General features: G+C 38.7%; 1 protein-coding gene across 1 annotated transcript in view; it reads right to left on the reverse strand.

Annotated features, from left to right (window-relative positions):
- Positions 1-10,546, reverse strand: part of LOC137298254 (HCS2 neuropeptides-like) — a 91,050-nt gene extending 80,504 nt beyond the window's left edge. Inside the window, exon 1 of the mRNA XM_067830430.1 lies at positions 10,338-10,546. The gene's annotated coding sequence lies outside the window, so the exon portion shown is untranslated. The remainder of the gene's footprint in view (positions 1-10,337) is intronic.
- Positions 10,547-12,106: the final 1,560 nt, after the last annotated feature.

The raw sequence follows: 12,106 nt of genomic DNA on the forward strand, positions 1-12,106 counted from the left end.
GTTCGAAATGTAATATATTTCTTTATCGTGACGATGTTTTATGGTCAATCCCTTCAGTAGTCACGATGCACCATGTATCATACAGTTGGTTGTATTCTTTGATTATTTGACATGACAGATCAAATAGAATAAGAGAAATTGGATTTTCCTTGGAGCATGTGTCACCAGCATGTTTGCCATCCCTTTTGCTGCTATACGTTGAGGTCATGGAATCATGTTTGTTTGTCTTTTAAGGCTCTGCGCAGTGATATTCTAGCATTGTCACTTTTCTGAAAACAATCACACCTGGACCAGACAATCCAAAATAAACAGAATGAGCACCGATCTGCACACGATGACATGTGTCAACTAAGACAGCGAGCCTGACCAACCGATCCGTTTGTCTCTTCTTATTTAATTTACAAACATGGATTACTAAATATCAAACTGAATACGAATCTTCACCGGATAGAATCACATGCATACAGTACACATCATACCATGTTCAGTAGTGTTCTCAAACGCACAACTCGACAATATTCCAGCAATATGAAGACGTTCTGTAAGTAAGAGTGTAAACCAGACAATCCTGTGATTGGTATCATAAGCATCTATCTACTCAACTGGGATACGATGACATATATGGATCCACATTCAGGCCATCCGTGTTGGTTCTACTGCACTAAAGTCACTGTTTAACTTTTGTCCAGATAGATACATGTGACATCTGTGATTGGATGAAATGGTGTAAACGTTTTATGTTTTGAAAGCACTTCCATTCAGTTACATTAACCGACTTTAATTTTATGTATTTAATTCAGTCATATCTGTCACCATGAGTTATTCTTATATGTGGATAGATATTTTCTTGAACGTGGCATTTGTTGTGGAACTGTTCAGCTTCCTGCACTCGTGCTATAGACAGGATAAGTTAGCCGGAATTTGTGATTTGTTGTTGTTTAAAGCCCAGACTGTACCCATGTGTACATTGAATGGCTGTTGATTGTCTGGATATTTGTCGTTTTTCTTTGTTTTTGCTTTTTTCTGTTTTTTGTTTTAAGTATAACATTAGTATAGAAGTCTATGGGGAAACATTCGGATTTGTGTAACCAGTCGGCTAAATGCAGCTGCGTACATTGCTTGAGACTCCCAGGAAACAGTAATCTCCAGGGTATAACTCCACAATACCCATCAATAGTTACTAGTGGCATGGGGACAGCTGAACTAACGATCCGACAATCTAAATTCTATCTGGGATATAGAATACTCTACGGTATCTGTAGAGCAAGCCAACATCGCCATAGACAAACATGGTGGGACGAGATTAAAAAATATTAAATCTTCTTCAGTCCAGATCAGGTGTCCACCCTGTTCACGAGGGCAAGAAGTGGAATCGATACGACTTTGTGCTCCATGTAGGCCTTTATGCCAGTTAATCTCGGACACACCAAGCGGTGATTTCCCCGAAGACACATGAGTGAGAAGTACTCGACAGTTATTAAAACTCAGCTTAGAGAGGATACAAATGTGTATTGATACATGTGATGGGCATGTTAGTTTTGCTACAGTGCGTGGTTAATATGTGACAACAAATCGTTATAAGAGAACAAACGACAAAACCCTTTTCATGTTTATACAAATTACAATTAATATAATTTGGGTTGGTTGTTCAACTCCGACTGTATAATGAACATAATACATAATTCTCATAGTTCTTGCAACATATCCACAAATTTTATACTTCCCTAAGGCGATCTTTTGCCAATAAAACCCGAATTAATGGGAACTATCTGATAATTGTGATTGTTCTTGTTAAAATTAAATGGTGGGAATCAGTATGCATCGGGACAGATTACACAAAATTACACACATGATAATTTACGCTCTTTTCACAAAGACTGAAATGTATCTGTTGTGCCCTAATAATTTTCGCAGTTTGCTGTTAATCGAACTGTTATGTGAGCTGGTATTTAACAGAAATATGAAACCGTATTTAATAAAAATTATTTAGATGCAACAAATATACTATAATCTGTACTTTACTGGGAAAGTGTAACCCAAATATAACATGACTTTCTGTTGCATATGTTATAGTGTCTAATTCAGGACAGCCATCATCCAAATATTTCTAAAATATCAACAAAAAATCCCCCCCCAAAAAAACCAAAACAAACAAACCATGTTTGTTGTTATTTAATCTGCATTCTTAATTTTTATCACTACCACAGCGTACATTGTCTAGTCAGCTACCTTGTTCCTCTTTGTTACTTCCATTAATTACTGCATATGACATTTATGGCCTTTATTGGTCATCCCCCTTGACTGTGTCTATCATCACATCAACTGTACAAGGAAGTGGTAATGTTTTCCTATCTCTTTTTTAAACTGTATATATAATGTGAGATGAGAGTGTGGATTCCGACTGTCTTTGTAGGGATGACCGTGAGCAGGATTATGCCGTTCGCAGGAAAGGCAGGGGTTGAACTGGAGGTCCGCACTCCTCATTCGCGTATACTTGTTTGTCACGTCTTGTGAAATCAACTAAAGAAGTTTGAACAACTAAACGATGCCTTCGTCTTCATCAACGTATTCATTTGTCTTCGTCAACGTAATATTCATCAAAATCATGAGCTAATTCACCACGAGCCGATGACTACAGGCACGCGTTGGCAACTGGTGTTCGAATCCGTCTGGAGTAACTTTTTAGGTTACTCTAGATCTTGAAACCTCTCTATGTGCCTACAATTAACATCATTTATCAAGGATGACTCCTCAAGTTCTACGTCAAATTGAAGACATTGTAAGCGTCTTGATCAACATGGATCCTGAAAGTCACCATCTTGAATAGAGATCATACAGCAACCACCTAATGGACAACCTACAAGTTAAGGAAGAAGCGAGATACCACAGACCAAGCAAGTAGGTACGTCTCTCCCACACAGATATTATAACAGCCATCAACACGGAGATCGTGTATTCATACTGAACACACCTTACTGACATCTTACGGATGGGCATTGCGCACAAGACAGCTCTTCAGGACTTACTTGTCTGTGTTGCCTTCAAAGGACACAGTTCAGGATATGGTATGTGTTATTGTTGATAAGTGCAACCAGGTATGTTTGATCGTAGACCAGTACATTACTACCTTTTTATCTATACCATAATGTATTTCGTGCATGTGAGCATTGATTACTTATATGGATATAGAATGAAGTCAGAATAGGGATATTCTTTTATCCAGATACCTACAACCACATTTTCTCATGTGTCAGTATTAAGATATTAACAGCAAAGTAATCGTCAGCATTTTATAATTTTGAAGTCAGAGTAGGGTTGTTATTAATGCTTCTTTATTGGGCATAGCACCCACAATATATTGGCAAGCTCTGTCAACGACACAGGAATAGCCCTCATTGTAGGAGTATGTTTTGTTTTTTATTGGGCATAGCACCCGCACTATATGTGCAAGCTCCGTCACAGACACGGGAAGAGCACCCATCATACTTAAAAGGGCAGCAGTACCCACAAGTACCGCCTGAGTCACGCGGTAAAGTTAGACTCTTGGTTTCAAATTTCTTAATGTGAAATATTTGCTGAGATGTTTAATACATACTTTTTATGACGCTAATCGTTATCATTGTTTGGTACTAGGACTCACTACAAAGCTAGACTCAAGATTTAAATATCTTTCTCTGAAATATTTATTAAATCCGTCCCAAGTAGCCAATACCTGAATGTGAAATGTACATTGCAACGATCATATGATTATTTTTCTGATGTCAGACTGACAAGATGATCACTCTATTACCGTCACTGCATAGATATATTTGCTGCACGGGAGGTCAACGACACCAAGATTTGCTTTACAGTGATTATGTACTGATTCACACTGTTGGTATTTATACAGCTTCCCTGCTATCAGTTTGGACTCAACTTATTTAAGGTTGAGGTCCAAACTTTACGGAACGGAGGGAAGTTGTTATAGTGTCTAATTCAGGACAGCCATCATCCAAATATTTCTTTAAAAAAGAACAAACTAAAATAAAAAAGCTATGTAACCAGGCCACATAAATCATTTGTTATTATTTAATCTACATTCTTAATTTTATCACTACCACAGCGTACATTGTCTAGTCAGCTACCTTGTTACTCTTTGTTACTTCCATTAATTACTGCATATGACATGTATGGCCTTTATTGGTCATCCCCCTTGGCTGTGTCTACCATCACATCAACTGTACAACCCGCTCACCTCATTCATGTATACTTGTTTGTCATGTCTTGTGAAATCAACTCAAGAAGTTTGAACAACTAAACGATGCCTTCGTCTTCATCAACGTATTCATTTGTCTTCGTCAACGTAATATTCATCAAAATCACGAGCTAATTCACCACGAGCCGATGACTACAGGCACGCGTTGACACATAGTATTATTGTAGGGTGTTCGAAATGTAATATATTTCTTTATCATGACATTGTTTTATGGCTAATCACTTCAGTAGTTACGATGCACCATGTATCATACAGTTGGTTGTATTCTTTGATTATTTGACATGACAGATCAAATAGAAAACGGATTTTCATTGGATTATGTTTCATCAGCTTGTTTGTCATCCCTTTACAACCATACGTTGAGGTCATGGAATCATGTGTGTTTGTCATTTAACGCTTTGCTCAGTATCTAAACAAATAGGTGATATATTCACACAAAACTATGTTACAAGTGTTCCATGGCTCCCACGTATAAATTATTGTTAATTATGTAAATTCGTTTGGTTGGTATTTATCAGGTTCCAACATTGACTCCACCGGTTGCACATATTACCTACTGTTGTAACTGGCGGTGCTCGCGGTTAAATGCTTTCAGCAAACATTGACACAAATTGAAAGTGTACCATATTCCCTCGCAGCAATGGAAAAGCGAAAGTGACGATTAGAAAACAGCATTACCTTTTTGCCTTGTTTTAGTGAGCGTGTCTTGTTTTACTCCTTTCTCAGCAATATTCCAGCGGCGGTCCTTAAATCAGAGTCTGGATCAGATAATCAAGTGACTGGCACTCGATCAAGATTGAGGAAGAGTCGAACGGGTCGTACGCAGCGCCCCTTAATGAATGCGTGTGGATGCGTGCGTCATGCGTGCAGGTGTGCAAACATAGAGATGTGCAAACATAAACTAGTGAATTTTTAGATAAAGATAGCATATAAGTATTGTCAGATTCAGCATTTTGTTACATGATACCCATTCATCTTCAGACTTCTACTGTAGTGTATCAGCCACACAGAAACCTCCGAATAGCTGACTGAGCGTAGTGGTATACGCATGTGTGCGTATGTATGTGACTTCATGTGCGTTCGAATGTGGCCCTTCATCTGTGCTGTGTGTGTGTGCGTGTGAGTGTGTTTTCTTGCGTGTGTGCATGTCGGTGTGAGTGTGTATTTAAGTGTCCTTGTCCCTTTGTACTTTTTGTGTTTGTATATCACTGTAACAACTGACAGTGCGTTTGTGAAGAGCAGGATACGCTAAACTTTTGTGCTGTCATCACTCATAATACAGACGGAAACGCACAGTGGTATCTACGTTTAGTAGGGATTGTGTTCAGGTATCAGGACATGCCAAAGACTAAAATGAAGTGTTGAAACAACTGGACGTGCGAATGGACTTAGCATAGAAGGTTTCCAGAAGGGTTTGGGGCATGCTTGACATCATGTTGGCAACAACGTAGCATGAATGTTACCCACTTTTCATAGAATGGGAGACTACTCTCGAAAGAAGTCCATAGCATACCACGTGTAAGAAGAATTGCCCTATAAATGAAGTGTAGGAACGCGTCTAGAGTGCCTAAAGGCGGGTACGCTACTGTGTATGCAAGCTTTTGACTTGTAATGAGCGGCTTTTACTTCCGGGCTAGCAATAATGCACATATTACACGACGGGGAAAACCGGACATCACCTATAATTATCATTTGGAAATTGACCCCCGAGCTTTCGGTCTTATCAGCGATCGATTAAACCACTGAGCTACCCCACTGCCCATTACATGCAATAAGCATCCGAACTATACTTTGACTTTGACAAAGGTGAGATTCTTCGTCAATGCATGGGTTTTCACGGATTTATTTGATTTTGACTTTCCAGAGCCTAGATAACATCACACAAAGGTATTTAAAACATTTGAACCACCACAGAAACAAATTAACCTCACGGCTCCGACCAAACGTATCAACCAATGTCACATTCCTAATACACAGTGCCACCTACATCAAACGGAGAATTATTCATATCGTTAAAATCCCACTTTTATGACAGCGAGGTTTCCGTATCATTGCACTCAGATGAAATGTCCACTTGTTACTACCGCCCCCTCGGTTGTCATCCGGGATCGTGAGACAAAGCAGTCTATTATTCTACCCTTAGTTCCCAAATGGCTTGTCAATGCGACTACATCCGTCCAACTGTCCATAGGTCCCTTGTGTGTGATGAGGGATAGAATGATTAGTACCCTTTGGCTGATGTTATCTTTCCATCAAGATTCTCCTACCCATTTGACAAGAGCCGATAAACAGCAAATAACCAACTGAATGAACTAATGGGGTACCTGGGGAGTTTGTTTTAGTAAATTGTCACGTTTGTTTTAAAATGTTCATCTGGTGTTCTTGTAATTCACATTTATATCAGCCAAAGGTAAAATAAATAAGATAAAGTGTTAAATGGAACTTGTAAAATTTAGAATAAAATTCATTTGAGTGAGTGAGTGAATGTGTGGGTAGCTGGGTGAGTGAGTGAGTATGGATTTCGCTGCTTTTTAGCAATATAACGAGAGGGCACCAGGAATGGGTTTAACACATTGTACACGTGTGATAATTGGACCCGGGTCTTCAGCGTGCAGGGCGAGCGCTTTAATCCCTAGTCTAACCCATCGCCCAAAAATAATTTGAGGAAATAAAGTTTGATGAAGCGATTTCTCAGATGTTCCTTATTTAACGCAGCACTCAGTATTAATGTCTAAATATGTTAAATTGATAAATGGAATCTGGACCAGACAAGTCAGTGACTGACAAAATGAGAATTAGTGACACGTCCCCATCAATTCACCAAACCAGATAAGTATGCGGTTCGTTTAGTCGCCTCTTACAAGCATAGCGTATCCGGATATATGAAAATAACACGCTAATATACTACATTTTCTAATCAGTGCCATGCTACACAAACAGGATTTTGTCACGCACAGCACAAGTATGTTGCTACCTATTTATATTTCACTCAGAGCGCAAGATCAGCACAGTTTAAGAAACAAAACACAGGGTCATGACATCAACAAAGTGTTTTTGCCTATGCATGTGAAGAAGACGTGCATAATATCGGCACACAAACCCTATCATTCTCACAAGAACACCTTTTGTTAATGCTAAAAGAATACAATATTCCAAGACTATCTCATAAAACTGTCCATAGATTAGAAGGTGAATTGACAGCTCATATATACTATTACCCCTTAAACGGTTTATACCCTGACATGAGTCCTGGTCCAGATCGACATTCCGCGGAATTTATCAAACGTTCTGCGACTGACCTTGGATAATACTTCCTCAAATGACAGTAATGAACTATTGTCAGTATCACAAAGACATGGACTGAAAACATGTATACCAAAATGGAATTTACCTGGGGAACATTTGACAAACTTGGGTCCATGCATTGGTGATAGTAAGGACAAATGTGTGATCTTTTGGACTATAGTAGACAGTAGGGGCATTTGGTACACTTCACAGTTTTTTGTTAATGGTTTGTATCCACCTTATCAACATATCTGTGTGTTGTCGTCAAGGCGACTCTTTCTGTCCTTACATGTCACATTGTGCGCAGAAATACTACCAGCTGAGGTATAAAAACAACGAATACATAAACAGTCTTCAGTTTGCTAATACTGAATATTCACTCTGACAACTTTCAGATGAAACAACTCCTAAACACTATATGTTCCAAGTTCTTTTGCTTTGCAAAAAATCACATTTAAAAGCTACGAGCATCACGACAGGATAAAAACTAATAATATAGGTGACCATCTGTGCAAAATGATTCAGAGTGATATAAAAATAGCTCTCAACAAGACTATTTGACCAAAACGGGTACCCTCAACATTCCAACAGTCAACATTGTCTTTATGTCGAACAGTATTCGTGCACATCCAGGAACATGAATACCTCTCTCGTATACCTCTTTTACAAAGATGTCAAAATAAGTAATACCAAAACCAACATTACTTTCACGTTTGATCAGTGCCTCTGTAAACATATTTAACATTTTTGTGATAGATATTTGGAAGGCATTTAAACATTTGATGAATCAAAGACATAAAGAGTGTCCGATGCAGTTCCATACTTTGACTCGCATGTATGTGCCGGTATTGTTTCAGATGAATAGTTGACTAGTTTTTGCATGTATCTTTGACAGGGAGCCAAAACGATAACCTGACTCGACCATTATTTGAACCTGATTCGTAAACGTGTCCTCTTCATTTACAATACAATAGCCTGTGCTTTTCAGCATATATTTCGTATGAATATTGAAAGGGTTCTCTTGCTTATATTTATTGCGTGAATTACGACATTTAATTTAGACAATGTGAAACGTGCAAGTGTGTTTGGTCGACCAGAATCTCCCTTAAAACTGCTGTCGCCGCAAATGTCAATAATTCTACCGAATTGTCACCATCTGTTCTCAACACTACTAACCACATAAGTCATTTTTATATTCATTTGCTGACGAAGTAAGTGTAAAATAATAATAAAATTGACCCCAATAGTAATTAAACAATTAGATAAAGATTGTCCGTGACTGAGACCTAGTCATGAAATATCAATGATACTAAGAGCATCATAATCGGTGACCTCCAATGGTGCTTTTAAAAATACTGGCAACATATTATCTGTGATGAGAGTGGGACTTGCCTATTGTTTGAACCCAAGTACGGCCTGCTGTAAATTAACAGATTAAATCCACGTGCAGTAAAGGATTCTTCGAGCATTTTATATGGTATAATACAAAATACTTGACTAAGTGTACTAACTTGAAGAAGAATGGTGTGTAAAACGGATACTATTTTGTACACAATAGCGATAATCCGAAACTTTTGGATCTTTTTTAACTTCAGTACATACATATATTTTCTAATGACTGCTAAACAAGATTTTCATTTCGCTGTGAAACTGACCTGTCGAAGCCAACGTTTGTATTTTTAATTTTATTCTACTGTCTCCATTTATGCCATTTCGTATATCATCTGAAAAAAATTAACAAGGTTCACACTATTTTCTATAAAATATAGATAGACATCACGTGATAGAAATAAGCACTTTAGGTGTGACAGTGAACACGTATCGTTTAAAATGTCTGAAATTCTTGTTTTACTGAGAGGCTTCCGTTTTGAATTTTAAATCTAACACATATCAAATATAGATTAAGAATAAATCTGAGATTGAGTTTAAAGTAATCAAAAGAACATAAATTTAGTTTGATAGCAGATCATCTTAATGAAGTTTTCAAGTTCCAAACAGTTTCGTACCAAGAACCTCTGTCAACAATGATGAAACTGAGCGTTCGCAGTCGAGAAACGTATCTGTTCCGTCAGTCGATGGTCAGGACCCGTTCATCTGGTTGACCAAATCGCTCGGATTAATGAGGTTCCTCTTCCTGTGCTACAGACATGTTCGTCATGCGAACAGACTGTCCGTTATACCAGATTGACCGTTTGCTGGCAGGTATGTAACGTATCAGGTATTGGAGTCTTGGACCAGAGCTATATGTACCTGGTCGTTGCTATGTATTGAAGCATTATATTCTCTTGAAAACGGGGCCTGACAACCATGGAAAATCGTTTTCTATTTCGTACGGGCTGCTGACACGCCATGAGTACCTATACATGTTCATGACGCTAAATTCTCTCTGCAGCGTCAATACAGATGTGATCAAATTCTACTTCATCTAAAACAAAATGTGTTCTTGAAGACATACAAGCATGCACTGATTTCTGCAAAGTCGCAACAAGAGTTAGCAATGGACTATTTGATGTGATTGTGTGTGTTCATTTAGGTTTGGGCGCGTCCTATGTAGTTTGTTTTATATATAAACTCGGCTTTCTTTTCCGTATTTTGGCTCAACACGTTGCCAGTGAACCGAATTTCAATGTGCATATAAAAGATTATAATTTCATTTATTACCTGAACATTTTGGTTTCTGAAACTGTAAGTTTGTTGTATAATTATATTACTTGTTTTACATTTTGAAAATACGTGAAGATTTATCCAAACAGTGTATAATATAAAGGAAACGGAAATATTCGATAATGGTACTGACCTTTTAACACGTTCCACCAATAGATAATACGGCTCTGTTAGTACTCGCTACCTACAAGTACGGTTTTCCCGCCAACTGGTGTTAATCCACCTGTGATGCCTGTGTACTCGGTACTTCTTTCTCACGACCGCAACCAAACAATACCATCCCTCCACAGCCGGCGATGACGTCGTTTGAACTTCCAAAGCGTTGGAGCAGGTTTGGTCAGTGGCATCCGCCTTCCCTTCTCAAACTCTTCCCATTTCCTATCGTATTTTACAGTAGTAGACTCTTTTCCACGTGGCCAATTGGCTGATTGCTTGTGAAGTTCATGACTGTCAAAGAGGCGGCTTTAACCAATCAGATTTCGCACTCCGAAATGTGCATTACGGGTCATTTCAAAATGTCCTCCAGATTACGCATTTGTTACATTCACACTTTAACAGCGAGGCGGTGCACTTTGTTGTGTAAAATTTATTACCCCCAAGTCCCATGCCCCACCTTAAACGGTGGAGAGCCGTGTACTCTAACCCTGTCCCTTGGGACCCATGGATCGTGTCAGTGTGATTACCCAACCCCATATGCAGGTCATTTGGTGACAGGGGAGCGGCCCTACCATTCCCTCACTTAATGCCCCTAGTTCCAAGTCCGCGCTCACCGAGAGCAAATCGCGACCCATCCACTCCACGCGTTAAACAAAGACCGGAAGTTAACCCGACGCCATAATGCAATATTTCCATTATGAGGGGGTTTATTGGAGGCGATCAAACATTACTACCCGATCACTTCCGACAACAGAGCATTAATTAAGGAAAAAATTGTTATTTTCCGTATCTGAAATCATTTCTTCATGTTAAATGCTGTTTAGGATTGGCTCGACGACCGGCCGTGCTATGTGGTCGTCCGTCTGTATAGAATAGGCTATAATAACATATAAGCAGGTTAGACTCAGCAACTAGTGGTAAGGTTATATGGCTGATATTATCGTGTATCACGACTTTGTATGAAATGAATTGGTCTGCTACAGTCACACATCCTTCACCAACTTTACGATGTAAAAACGTGCCCATGTAAAGCGCTTTGACATGAAAAACCTATGATCTTGATGTTACATCATTGTAATATACTTAGTTCAAAATGGTCAAACATGGATTAAAATCGTTTGTTCGTGTTAAATATTTGGCTAACTGATTAATCAAGAACCGAAAATGTTCATTAACATGATCTTAGTGACCAAAAGAGGAAAGTTTGATCAGAGACCGTATTTATATGGTTTCTGATTTAGTACCATGAATTAAACCAAGATATTGTCTGTGGAATCTTTGTCGCCCTGTTACAGATTATACGGAGCTGGCTGGATCTGATATTTGTAAACCAACTTGATTTTGATTACGTAAAACACATTTTCCACATTTATTGTACAGGAATAAAAGTGACTCCGAACGATAGGATAGTGGTAACATGATCCGACCATGGAGGTCAAGCTTCTCAGGGGAACTTTTTCGTGTCGCCGAGATGAGAACTCCGAAGGCAACCCCCCAGAGGAAAATTACATGTTTATGTTAGCAGAGCTCCCCTCCTACCTTGGGTCTCATTAGTGAGAAATTCGAAAAAAATCTTCGACAAAACATAACACTTTACACTCCCCTCTAACACACTCGACTGCACATCAACAAGTCCAAATATTTGGTGCAGCGGTGAGGTTCTGTTGCATTCTATGCACAGAATCATCAAGTGCGTTTCAGTCTGCACGTTTCAGTGTTACAGTCTGCATGATTTTTGTAACAACA

This window comes from Haliotis asinina, chromosome 10 (genome assembly GCF_037392515.1).
Source record: "Haliotis asinina isolate JCU_RB_2024 chromosome 10, JCU_Hal_asi_v2, whole genome shotgun sequence".
Lineage (NCBI taxonomy): Eukaryota > Metazoa > Mollusca > Gastropoda > Lepetellida > Haliotidae > Haliotis > Haliotis asinina.